The 13,534-nt window shown below is 36.3% G+C and overlaps 1 long non-coding RNA gene across 2 annotated transcripts in view; it reads right to left on the bottom strand.

Annotated features, from left to right (window-relative positions):
• Positions 1 to 4,865: 4,865 nt before the first annotated feature.
• The window catches only part of LOC104863040, a 28,716-nt gene continuing 20,047 nt past the window's right edge, over positions 4,866 to 13,534 (bottom strand). The window contains exons 3-5 of one of the 2 annotated variants that reach the window (XR_780475.3): positions 10,780 to 10,911; positions 8,954 to 8,995; positions 4,866 to 6,246 (exon numbers count right to left, since the gene is read on the bottom strand). This is a non-coding gene — a long non-coding RNA (uncharacterized LOC104863040). The remainder of the gene's footprint in view (positions 6,247 to 8,953; positions 8,996 to 10,779; positions 10,912 to 13,534) is intronic. The other variant, XR_002025393.2, reaches the window with a different exon arrangement.

The following is a 13,534-nucleotide window of genomic DNA, read 5'->3' as shown; positions in this document are numbered from 1 at the left end:
CATTCCTGCAGGTTATTTTAAAGCATGATGTTTTATAAAGTTAAATAAACTTCAAGTGTTCTGTGGTGATTAATCTGGACTACCAGTTTGCTTGAAAATAAGCCAAGCTTTCAGCCATAAAAGGTTTTCAACTGAGTCCCAGATGACCATAACTTCAGCGTGGATGTGTATAGCAGATGGTGAACTGTATTTTTTAAGTTACTCCTTCCAAAAGGAACACTGTAAAGTTCTCATCAGAATTAAATGCCTCAGAAGGAGAGGGTGCCACTGAATCAGTTTGGGCATTCCACACCTTCAGGAAAGAGACCTCATACTCAGGCACATTGGAGAATCTCCCTGTGTGCTACAGGCACACAGGTTTCACTGCCACACCAAAAGCCAGCCACTTCCAATAGCAATTTTACTCTTCTTTCTCACTATATTGCAACAGCACATTTGTTCAGATACCAAAAAGGTTTGCAGTCCAGGAAACTTTTTTTGCCTTGTCTTCAGCCAATAATGTTGTAGTACAGTTATGTCACCCCACAGTTATGCAATATGACTTAACTGTTGGAAAGGTGACAGGAATTCCACTGACACCAGGATCACAGTGAAACTGCTTAGCTGCTAAATTAGTCATATTGTACATTTCAGATAAGTCATCTTAAACTGTGATTAACTGCCAGTTCAAATAGTACTATTGTCTGGGCAGGAAGTCAGGACCCATCACTCAGTTTAAATGGTCACATCCAGTTATTCTAGCTTCGAAATAATGCAAATAAGTGATTATTGAACTTCACAGTATCACAGGCCACTTGAAAAAGGACACAATGTAAAAAGGAAACACTTTCAATCCCCTATTCAGAGGAAATTCATACAAAATTTGTACAAAATTTCCTTGACTGCCTCTAAAATTAGTCATTTCAATCTCTGGATGATTTTCCCAACCCAAGTAGGATGAGAGTAATATCCTGTTTCTCAATGACAATAGGGATTTTTCAGCACTTTTTTTTTTTTTTACATAATACAGTGAAAGGGGACTTTTTACCCACGAAGGGTCAGGGGGAGTTAGATATCATTTATTCAACAATATCAATTGTTAAAAATAATACATATGTTAGAAAAATACTAACACTGGAAAATTACAAAAAAGAGAGCTTCACAATCCCACTCTCCTCAAAACAACCATAACTAAAGCTTTGTTGTTGTAATTTATTCTAGTCTAAATACTCATTGAATAAAAAAAAAAAAAAAAAAAAAAAAAAAAAAAAACTTGCCTGGCTGAGTGTTGGGTGCTAGGCATGGAAAGATAAAAATAAGACTCCATCCCTGCCTCTGAAGGAATGTAATGGGTATCTGAACACAAAAGAGGTATTTAGCAGAGGCCACTGAGAATGGAATGTGAGGGAGAGAAGGTGGGAGGGATTACCAGGGAATTGAAAGATAAAAATAAGACTCCATCCCTGCCTCTGAAGGAACGCATAGCTTAATGTAATGGGGTATCTGAACACAAAAGGGGTATTTAGCAGAGGCCACTGAGAATGGAATGTGAGGGAGAGAAGGTGGGAGGGATTACCAGGGACAATTGGAGAAATCCTAGAGCAGGCTCTTCAAAGCGCGGTCCACTACTAGGTGACAGCAGATTTTACAAATAACCAACAGAAACTGAAAGTAAGCATTTAAAACTTTCAGAGCAGTTTGACAAAGTAGTTGTTTTCCTGCTGAATCTAACTTTTTTAAACAGCAGGAATTGAACTCAGGATCTCGCACTTGCCAAGGAGTCACAGCACCACTGAGCTATGTCCCGGCCCTGAATCTAACAATTTTTAAAATCAAGTCTGCATCTTGTATGTGTTTTTAAATTTGATTTTTAATATATTGCATTATATTTTCAAAAGTATCAATCCACAATGGACTTAAAAATATCTCCATCAGTACAGTTTGAAAGCCACTATTCTTAGAGTCTGAGTGGCTTAGTTTAGTGTAGGCTGATCAACTATTGCTGTTTGTGCTTAAATTAACAAAGTTCCAGGCAAATTGGATGAATTGGGCCCCTTACAAGTGCCTAATTCCGAGAAAAAGTTAGCCTCATGAAAGAATAGATTAGGTAAAGGGGAAGAAATCATCAAAGAAATAAAAGAAGAAAGTTTTTCTGAAGAGAGATGTTAGTCCTCAGGTAAAAAGGTATGATGATGCAAAACAGAGCTACAACTAGCAACATGCTAATATACTTTCTAAATCCTGAGGATCAAAAGAAAAATCCTGTAAGATCATACACACAGCAAATTGAACAAAATAAATTAAGGTGATAAAGCACAATATTTCATATTACATTCCTTCAATAAAAAAGTTTGTTTTTATTTTCTGAGGTAAAAGAAATGAGGAAAAATTGTCCTTTATATGTAAATATAACAATGGGGGTAATAAAATGGAAACAGAAAACACCACCAGAGAAGTGGAATATACAAACATTCTAATTTTAAGAATTAACTGAATTTCTTTGATTTGTTGTCGAATTTGGCGCTAAGCTTCCTGACTGGGGATGAGGAGGTTAGGAATCACAATCAATAAATTCTCTATTATTATGATAACAGAAGAAGTATATACATTCCTCAGTAATACATTTTTTCCTGCATGAAATCTGTAACAAATTCTCTAAAAGAGTTTAATATCAAAGACATCAAAAGGTGTGGCAGACACTGCCCTCATTAGCATTCATACAGTACATGTAGAAATGAATTTCACATACCTGCTTTTTAGAGGGATTCTCAACTCAGTGAAAATCTCAAGATCTAAAAAGATAACCTAAAGATCTTATTTGATTGAAGAGTAGATAAATATCAGTTAATGTCCTCCTTAATGTAATCCTTAATGTCCTCAATACTTCTCTTGGTAGTTTGTGTAATAACAGGTAATACGAGGTCTGAAAAGAAGTTATTCTGTTGTTCTTTATTGCTAACTCAAAGTATATAACTTCCAGACTTTGTGTACTTGCAGCCATTTTAGCACTGATAATAGTGTTAAGCATCAACAAATTTATGCAATATTAGGTTACTATGCTTTACATAATAAATATTATTTTAGTAATTATAAATAGTATTTAACATTCTTATTAGTTTTACTTCTCTTTTAACAGTTCAAAAAATTCAATAAATATTGTAATGTTTTCATTAATGAGACTGGATTGTTTATCAAAATATTGTTATAATCCCCGATCCTAATAATTTTGAGGTAAAAAAATGTCTTTCATGTGTAATCTTAAATAAGCAAGCATAATTTTGCAAATCAAGTATGAACATTATGATAACTTTCTATAAAACATATAGTTGTATAAATAAATATAATGTTTATTAATTCATAAGGACAGACAAAGGATTAGAAAAATATAATAAAAATATTAACCTTGCTATCTCTGGATGGCAGGATTTGGGTGACTTATTTTCTTCTTTCTGTTTGTCTATAACTAAACTTGTATTATCTTCACAAGAAGGAAAATAATATTACTACTTTACACACAGGCATGGAGGAGTGGGAAAGAATAATGTCTCTGTATCATCCCTGAAGCAAATCAGCTGGGTGGTCATCTTGCACTACTACCTAATTCTCCCCACATAGTTAACCTTTACCAACCTCGATAATTTTCAGGATAGGATAGTTTAAGAAAGCACAGTCTAGGCTGGATAAATGCCAACTATGCTATCTTAGCAGCCATGTGACTTTGGGCCAATTTTTAAACTTCTGACTTTTTGGTTCCCGTTTTCAAAATAAAGTGTGGATTACTGTGAATGTAAAATTCAATCCTGTTACAAAGTAAAGTGGCTGGCATAAAATAGGTATTTTAAAAAATAATAATAATATGCTTGCCCCATACCTACAAGTTTGTCCTGGTTCCATAAGTGTTTGTTCTCTTTCTTACAGTAGCTTCTTGTAAACCTAGTCTCAGTGTGGATCAAAGTGTCAGAAATATAAGAAGGCTCAGTCTCTCTATCCCACATTCACTACTTAGGAGCAGGGAAAGGGATGAAAAAGAATACTTACCACAGGTCTAGTGAGTATCAGGCACTACGTTCCACGTATCACTTTGCTCCAGGAAAGTTCCAGATTTTCCCAAACACTTAGGAAATGTCTCAAGTTTCTACTTTGTTATTAATACATTCGTTTCTTGAGGACTAGCTTACATTATATCACCAGGCACCCTAAAACAGCTTCATTATTTCTATTTCTACCTGCACAGACTCTGAGTAGTGACATGAAGTCTGGTTGGTTATATCACTCACAATTAGGGCACATTTTCAAAATTTCATTGCATAACATTTGAACTCTAGAAATGTACATTTTATTTTTCTATTCCTTGCTCTGCATATTAATAGATCTCTAATCTTTACTTTTTGCATTAATTGGTTTTAATCAGTCTCTCTAATATGTGTTAAGCATGTCTTACTTCAGTGAGCCTCATTCTATGTGGAGAAAATTAGACAGAAAGTTAATGAAATAGGTATTTCTATTGCCAGGCTCCAGTTTTGAAAATATAACTAGATAAACCCTCCTAAAAAGAAATGACTCTCAACAAATTTACAGTATGGAAAAGCACTCCAATATAAGAATGTTCTGGGTCTACAATGATTTGTTCTCTTTATAACTTTGCTTCAGTATTTCAGGGAGATAGAGATAATTCTAAAGAGGCTTTGTTTGATTAACCTGTGATGTAAAGTTAATAATAATACTATTACATAGGCACAATCATATATCACCACATCATCACAAATGGACCACATAGATGAGGAGGTCCCATAAAATTATAATGGACCTGAAAATTTGGTATCATCCACTGGTGTCATAGCCATCGTGATGTTGAACCACAATATATTACTCATGCTTTTGTGACAATGCTACTAAAAACAAACCTAGTGACTGCCAGTTACATACAGGTATAGCACATGCAATTATGTATGGTATACAATAACTTGATAATATATGACTATGTTACTGGCTTGTGTATTTACCATATACCTTCATCACTGTATTAGAGTTTACTCTTCCTACTTATGTAATTTTTTTCAGTTGATTATAAAACAAAACAATATGCCATATCAGGAAAGCAACATCCTCACACATCTCATTTGCTGTGTTGCTTGATTATATCAAAAGACTAGATCCAGGATTGTGCAAGGCCACTCTATGATGTTCATACAACAATGGAATTGCCTAACACATTTCCCATCACCAAGTAATGTATTACTGTAGTTGTACAAGTTAAACAGATAATCCTTGTAAGCACAGAATTTCATAATGTCAAGCATATAGAAATAGTTAAGCACTGAGTAACTTTATATAGTCCCAGGTATCTAGAACATTGCTCTACTGATCAAGATACTCTTCTCCCAGTTACTCTCAGAAATAGACCCAGAGCTATACAGTTGCTTCTGTTTGGCCCACAGTACCTGTATTCATTCACTCAAGCTGGCCCTTAAACAATAGGCGGTAGCACTACAGCACATAGAGACGGAGGAAAAGAAGTTTTCAACCAATGCAACTATTATTAGCAAAGGAGAAAAGGGGGGAAGTACATAGGATGAAGGTCCCTAAAACTAAATCATTAATTCTGGTTGGCTTCGAAAGCTTGGAATTGGCCTCCCTAACTGTATAGTCTCATTCCCCCTTTGCTGCTGCCAGAAATAAAATATTAATTTGAACATGTTACATTTTTTCCAATTTTACTTCCCCCATTAAATTCAGAATAAAGTTCCAAATCCTTAGCATAATCTTCCAGGCCTATCTCTATCTCCTCCTGCCTGGCCAAACTCATATCCTCTACTACTCCATCAGCCTCCCCTGAACCACTTGCACTTGCCTGAATCATCTGACTTTCTTCCAGCTCTTCCTCCTTTAAATTGCAAGTAGGGGTCAGGGATTTTGCTCAGCAGAGCGAAGCCTGCCTCACAAGCATACGGTCCTGTTGTGTGGCAAGTGTTGGGTATTTGTTCCAGCGATGGTAAAGGTGACTGCTATACATGTCCTCTGTAGCCTTCCAGATTCACTTCTGAGGTTGCCTGTAGGAAGTCTTTTTTAACATCTTCACCCACCCCACCACTCACCCCTGACAAGAGCAGAGATTCTTGTAGGAGGTCCCATAGGTCCTATGTTTGCCACAAGTGCAAGTGGAAATGCTTGGGATTCCATGTCTCTCTCTTTACCTCTAGAATTCAAATTCCCCGATCACAGAGACAGGCCTTTAAAGAACCTACTGTGTGTGCTGAGCACTAAGACCTGTAAAACAAAGAATAAGACAAAAGTCCTTGTTGTCTTCAGATGTGCAGTCCAATGGGGTAAGTCAGATAATTGACAAATGGGTAAAAAAATATTTCAGATAGTATTGAAGGTTGAAAAGATAAGAAAATGGTGTGACATGCTAGAGTAATAACGAACAACCTAAGATAAAGTGATCTAATCTGGGCAGAGAACTGATGAGGAATCAGCTGTGTTTAGGAATATCAAGGGCAAGAAAGCTGAGGAAAGAAGAGTGCATAAATATTTGTTGAAAGAAGGAAGAGACAGGTTGGGATCTAGTTCAAGGACATAAAGTCCTTCCATATAGAAACAAGAAGTACAATAACTTCAGTCTGGTAACATAATATATAAGAAAAGTACTGAAATTATCAGGTCTGTTTCTGACTTGGGGTCTTGGGAGGAGTGTTCAGAGGCTAGGTTGAACTGAAGACCCCCAGGTGAAATCGAACATTATTTAAGGACAGTTTTAGAAAAATTACATTAGACCTCGGAGTTGTCCTCAAATTTCTGTTTGGGAAATACTATACTGCACTGCCACCTCCTATCCTACCACCACTGGGCCCCTCACAATGCACATTAGCATATTAAAGGCTCCGAATATCTCAGCAATGGGAAAACTTGGCTAACTTTTGTTTGACTCCTCTATACATTTTATTTTGTTTTGTTTGAACTCAGCACTGCTTTAATCTTGTGAATCAGTACTTTAAGAAACACATTTTGGGAAGTTCTGACATTTATCACTCTCCACAACCCACTAGCCTTGCTGTAATAATTTCCACCTTTCAGTTCTATTTTGTTCAGTAGAAACACTAAAGAAATAAGGTGATATGATATTTAAAAAGATATAACAGTTTGCACATGCGAAAGTAAAAGTTATAAGAGTCTTGGTAAATCTAATTTCACAACACTTATTCACCTTCAAATAATTTCTGCAGAACTAAAAATGGTTACTGTATGTAAAGGTAAACATAAGTAAATGTACACTAATACAAGTTCTGTGAAAAAATAAATATAATTCATAAGGACTAAAATCCAATTCAAATGCATTTTATGCACTGCAGATTAGTCATACTTTTAACATTAAAACTACTAATTCTTGCTTATCAAAACACAAAAAAGGGTTTACTCATCATAACCCACCTGGCATTTTTTTTTTCTCTCATTGAGTTTATTGATATATTTTAGGTATACAGTTTAACTCATCTAGGCATTTTCATTCATCATTGGGATCTTGTACCTTTACATGACAGGTCTTGGTTCTCATTTTTTCCCCTTGTCCCTGCCCCCCTTCACCCTCTCCTCCCCTCCCTATTTATACTTTATTTCCATTTTATCATTTTCTCATATTTCCACCTGGCATATTTTGGTTACTACCATTTTAAATGGCAGACTATTAGGGACTTAAAATTAATTTTATATATTATATACATTTATCCCCCTAAAATGTGAAACTGGGATTAGGCAAAGAACGGTGATAAAGGGTGGGTGGGGTGGGAAGAATCAAGTATGTTATAGAAGAAACTGCTGAAATAAAACCCATTATTCTATATAACTAATATGCACTAATAAGAAATATGTGAAACAAAAATTTGTACATGTACCAACTCTACACAAAGAATGTAAACATCATGTACAGAAAACATCTACCAGAAAGGAAAAAAAAGGAAGAAGTTCAAGAGATGGGGGGGAGAATGAAGAAAAGGAATTAAGATGTGTTGTGTACCTGTACCAACTTTCCACAGGAATGTAAACATCATGTACTGCACACATATACCAATAAACTAAAATTTAAAAAGTCAAACACATTAGACTTCACTGTGATATAGAAACTTAACAAGGGAATAAATCCACACCAAAGGCTAATTAAAACCACTGACATGTTCCTACTAGCTAAAAATAAGACTAATAGCAAGTTCTTCCAATACTAAGCTATAATTATAGTACATTTGAAGTCCACTTTGGAAATTGACTTCATGTGCCTTTTATTAGAATAAATCTAATCATATGAAATAGCTGTTCTAACCATACAAAACTGTTACATTTCAACTATAAGGTTCACATATATATCATTAAAATATGTAGAACTCAACTCTTAGATAAAGTTTGTGTTTGTTTGTTTTTGAGACAGGGTCTCACTATGTAGTCGAGGTTGGCCTCGAACTCACAGTGATCCTCCTGCCTCAGCCTCCTGAGTGCTGGGATTGGTATGTGCCACTATGCCCATACTAAAAAAGTTTTGATTATAGCTAACTTTGTTACATCTTCATAAGTTTCCATTTGTCTAATGCTTTTAAAATTATGTCATCTTAAATAGTTATCTTAAAAAAAGCCACTGAGAAAATGAATGCTATAAGGGTAGTAACAATAAATGTTAGTTGCATTAACATCCTCAAAGCAGGTTTCCTCTCAAAAATAAAAATTAATATTCAAAATATAGAAGCATAGTTGTTATTCTGATTCATGTACATCTAATAAAACAAGATCAACACCACCTTTAACAGGATTTAACCTAAGCCACCCAAAGATAGTAATCAACAGAATTCCAGTCAGAATTCATTTTTTAAAATCTATCTTGTATGTGGTTTACTAACAGTTAATTCAGAATTATAACTAAGAATTTTGTCATATTTAACAAATACTTGCTCATTTCATCATCTTGATACTTATTCTTTACAGAGTAAATTACCTTAGCACGCATTCCAGTAAGGTCTTCTTTTCAGAAACTCATCTGAAAGCAAATAAATTTTAAAAAATATACAAAAATGATCAAAATAAAATTTTCTCTCAACTGGTTAAGTAGCACAGCCACATGATGGAATGCCATGAACTCATTAGAATTCACATTATATGGAAGAGAAAATGGTCTTTTAAATAATTGATAATGGATCAATTAGATATATAAATTTAAAAGAAGTTTGACCCTCTACCTCAAACTGCACATAAAAGATGATTTTAGACATATGGTAGGCTGAAATGTAAAAGGGAAGATAAACGACTTTTGAAAGGAAACAACAGGATATCTTTATGACCTTAAAACAGGCAACGATTCCCAAATATATCAACTACATTAAGGTTAAGAATTGCTATTCCATGAGAAGTCACCACTGACAATGAAAAGGCAAGCCAGGGAGGGAAAGGAGATATTTTCACTCCATATTTGGCAAAGGATTCATCCAGAGTATATTTAAAATCTCCTCTAAGTCAATATGAAAAACAGACAGTGCAACAGAAAAATAGACAGACTAAGCAGGCAGTTCACCAAAGAGGATGTCCAAACAACTGCTAAACACATGAAATGAAAATTATAACCACAGTGAGCTATCACTAAGCAATTATCAAAGTGATAAAAAAAATTCCTGGATTTCTTTAAATGAACACATCATCATTGTAATAAAACTAAATAAACATCTATATGCTCCTGCAGAATTTATACAAGAAGAACATATGCACCTTCTCTATCTAAACAAAAGAATTTAAAGCAATTACATTCAAAGACCTAGACTTTTGTAGACTGAAAGTATCAAGGGTTGGTAAGAATGTGAAATAAATTAAACTCCTATACATTATCAGCAAGGGTATAAAAATGGTACAGCCACTTTAGGAAACTGTTATTATAAAGATATATATGCCTACCACATAACCCAGCATACTTATTCCTATGACAGAAAAAAAGTATGCATGTCCAGAAGAAGTCATGTAAAAATATATTCACAGAGGCACTGTTTATAGTAATAACTCAGATTGGGTAAACAACAAAAATGCCCATCAAAAATAAAATGGTTGAATACATTGTGGTGCGTTAATGCAGAATACTATACAATGATGAAAAGGAGACATATCGGCCATACACAAGAATTGAGTCACTCTCACAATCATTATGACAGAATACTGGACAGAAAGAAAGAATCAAAGCAAAAGAAAAACATTTTAGGTCACATCTATAAGAAGTTCAAAACCAGTGCTTGGGGGAGCATGGACTCTATGCTTTAGAAGTCAAGGTAGCGATAACACTTGCGATGAAGCCTAATGCCTCAAGGAGGCTTTGGGGTGTTGTTATATTCCTTGCCTGGGATGCTGCTACATTGTATTATACTGGTGTGTTTGTTCTGTGCCATTCATCAAGCTGCATATTTACAGTTTGTGCATTTTCTGAATGTTCTACTGAAACAATAGTTATAGCTTAAAAATCCTGTTGTGTAGACAGAAATGTATCCGTAGTACAATGTTAAAGAGAAGAATGTTGGGTAGAATTAAGATCACAAACTCCTCATATATCAATAGTTCATCTACTAAGTGGGTATTTTAAATTCTTCAGCAGTGAAATGCATTCTAATGAAATAAATCACAGGACAATCTAGCTTTCTTCTAACACCAGAAATAAGCAAAAGAGTAAATGTTCCTGCTCGGTTTTTTTTTTTTTTTTTGGTCTGTTCTACTTCTCTGGCCCTTTCTTCTTCCTCTTCCTAGAATTGATTTGTAGTGCCCTCATGGGTCCTCTTTTTTCTCTCTTACCCTGTTTGGTCTTGGTCCTGAGGATGCTGCTGGGGCTGGACGGATTAAACTTAGTTCTCCTGGTGTCCTTGAAACACAAGCTGAAGTGGAGGCCTCTGTTACAGTTGAGACATTTGCGCGTTCTCTCTAAAACTGGAAATGCAAAAAGAGAAGAGAAAGTGAGCAGTTATCTGCTTCGTCTCCCCTCTCTGGGCTTCAGTACCTCCCCCTCAGTTCCCCAACCCGGGCCTAACTGTAGGTCAAAATGAATGAAGCCGCCAACGCTGTGACGCTTGGTGGTACACTGACCGCCTCCTTTCACATGTTCACGTGGTAGGTCAGAGAGCACTGGGCGAAAGGGAAGTGGTGATGCAATATCTAAGAGTCATGCTAGGGATGGAGGACTAGCAAGCAAGTTGTTAGGGGGGGAAAATCTGGACAGTGGAATAGAATTTGCAACCAAGTAGAGAGTGGCTTTTCTCACCTGTAGTCACAGAAAATACAAACCAGATGTTGTGATGTTACAAAAGGATAACAAAGCATTGTACAAAGGAGATGCTGTTAAACTAAGTCATTTGCAAACCCACTAATTATAACAAATGCTTTAGGGACTTTCAGAACAACTTGTATATTTAAAGGGGGTACAAAAACTTGCAAATGAATAGACATCCCAGAAATTTCCCCCAACAGAAACTCTGAAACTTGCATCTAGACTTTCCACTTCATAAGGATGAAGAAGGTAGGATAGGGCATTGGGGTGCTTTCCACAGGGCCTGTCAGAGCAGAGCAGAAAGGTCACCTGCCTCCAATCTGCAATATCTGAAATCCCCTTGTGAAGGGGATGCGCGGTTGAAAGACTGCAAGCACCCAGGATGAGCTTTCAGGTCTGAGCCAGGAGACTGGTGGGCAAAAGAAATGAGGGCAGCTGCTTTCCTGGCCCTCCTGGCACACCAGCCCCCGAGAACGGAAAGAGCAGAGCAGGATCCTTGTGGTAGCTGCTGCAGACTAATGGTGGGGCGAGGACGCCAAGTAGGTTTCACTATTCTATGTGAGGAGGATTTGGGATGAGGCAAAGAACAAAATGACTTGAGAAGTAAACCAGAAAGGCAGATGAAAACCCTAAGATAGAAGAGGAGATGCCAACTGTAAAAATATGATAATTGGCAGTTGAGAAATAGGCATTAGGGGGAAAATACAGAATAGAAAGTAGGCAGTAGGGAGAGGAAGAAGGAAACCAGTCTTAGGAGGAGCAAAGTTCATTTCAGCCTGAGGCCTGTGTCTAAAATAAATTCACACATTGTCTATGCTCAAGAGTTGTGGTTTGGGTGCCATTTATTCTATTGGGTTGGGGGAAGTTTTGTGTTTTTTTTTTAAATAACTGAACCACAAATGACCTAAAAGATTTAACTGTGTAGTATGAAAAATTGAACATATAAAAGGTAAAAAGGATATAATAATCATCTTGGAGTGTGATCCAACAATTGTCAATTCCCAGTCGATCATACCTCATCTAACCTCCACCTATAGACCTCTTCTCATGTTGGATTTTTTTTCATCATTGTTGCTAAATGGATTCTCGTATCACTTTAAAGAAATTTCAGATATTGTATCACTCTGTCCATAAATATTATAGTATATATCTCTAAAAGATAAGGATTCCTTTTACATTAAAAAAAAAACCAAAATAGCATTATACTTTACAAATGATTTCTACTATCATCAAACATCAGGCATTTCACTTTAAAGACTTTTCTTCCATTACTATAACCGAAAGTGTTTATGCATTTTCGAAGGATGAGGAAAATTTTTACTATGGGAAGGGGTCAGGTGATAAAGCTGTGCTAGGAACCCTGGGAATGGTGCAGACTCAGCAAGAGAGACTGTACTCTATGGTTCACTGTAGATATTGGTGGAAGACAAGCATCTTATGAGACTTTACACTTGGCCCTAGACAAACCTACAGCAATCAGAACACATCAAAGAGACAATATTTGCACTGCTCACATCGAAAGCAGAGAATTGGGGGACGTGAGTAATGAGAAAAAGGCTCTGTTTTGTGTCCTCCACCAAACTATTGTTCCAATATTTTGTGTGCACCAAAGTATATTTTTTAGATAGGTTTTTTGTTGTTTGTTTTTGGTTTTTTGAAACAGGGTCTCACTATGAGGTTGAGACTGACCTGGAACTCACGATGTAGCCCAGGCTGGTCTCAAACTCACAGCAATCCTCCTGCCTCAGCCTCCCGAGTGCTGGGATCACTGGCCTGCACCTCCATGCCTGGCTGTAATATATTTTTTAAATACACATCATTAAGGAATTAGATTTACAGATACGAAATTGTTTGAAACACTAGTTGGCCACTGGCAGCACCACTGATTGACCTCTTTTAAAGCAGCCTGACCAGAGTAGACAAAGTGACACTGCAACATGAAGGCTGCCCTAAATTCTTTGCAAGGGCAGAAAACGGCCCAAAAACAAGGTGCCAGGCTTGCTTCAGAATCCAGCAGAATGGGTCTAATGTCCAAAGGATACACATACACAGGCCCAAGTTCATGGGACAGAAGAGGGTAGGTGGATATGAAAAGATAATCAGGAGATTCATGGTGTAGAGAAATATGACCAGAGAGAATGGGATAAACAAAAACACAAAATCAAAAGAATGAGATTTAAAGCAGAGATAGCGGCTGGAGATGTTGCTCAGTGGTAGAACGCAAGCTTAAAGCACACCCAATTCTGAATTCAATCTCTAGCACCAGCAACCACTGCATATATATAT

This window comes from Fukomys damarensis, unplaced genomic scaffold (genome assembly GCF_012274545.1).
Source record: "Fukomys damarensis isolate Sample0158 unplaced genomic scaffold, DMR_v1.0_HiC HiC_scaffold_37, whole genome shotgun sequence".
Classification (NCBI taxonomy): domain Eukaryota; kingdom Metazoa; phylum Chordata; class Mammalia; order Rodentia; family Bathyergidae; genus Fukomys; species Fukomys damarensis.
The sequence above is the reverse complement of the archived record's forward strand: the minus strand, read 5'-3'. Positions and strand labels throughout refer to the sequence as shown.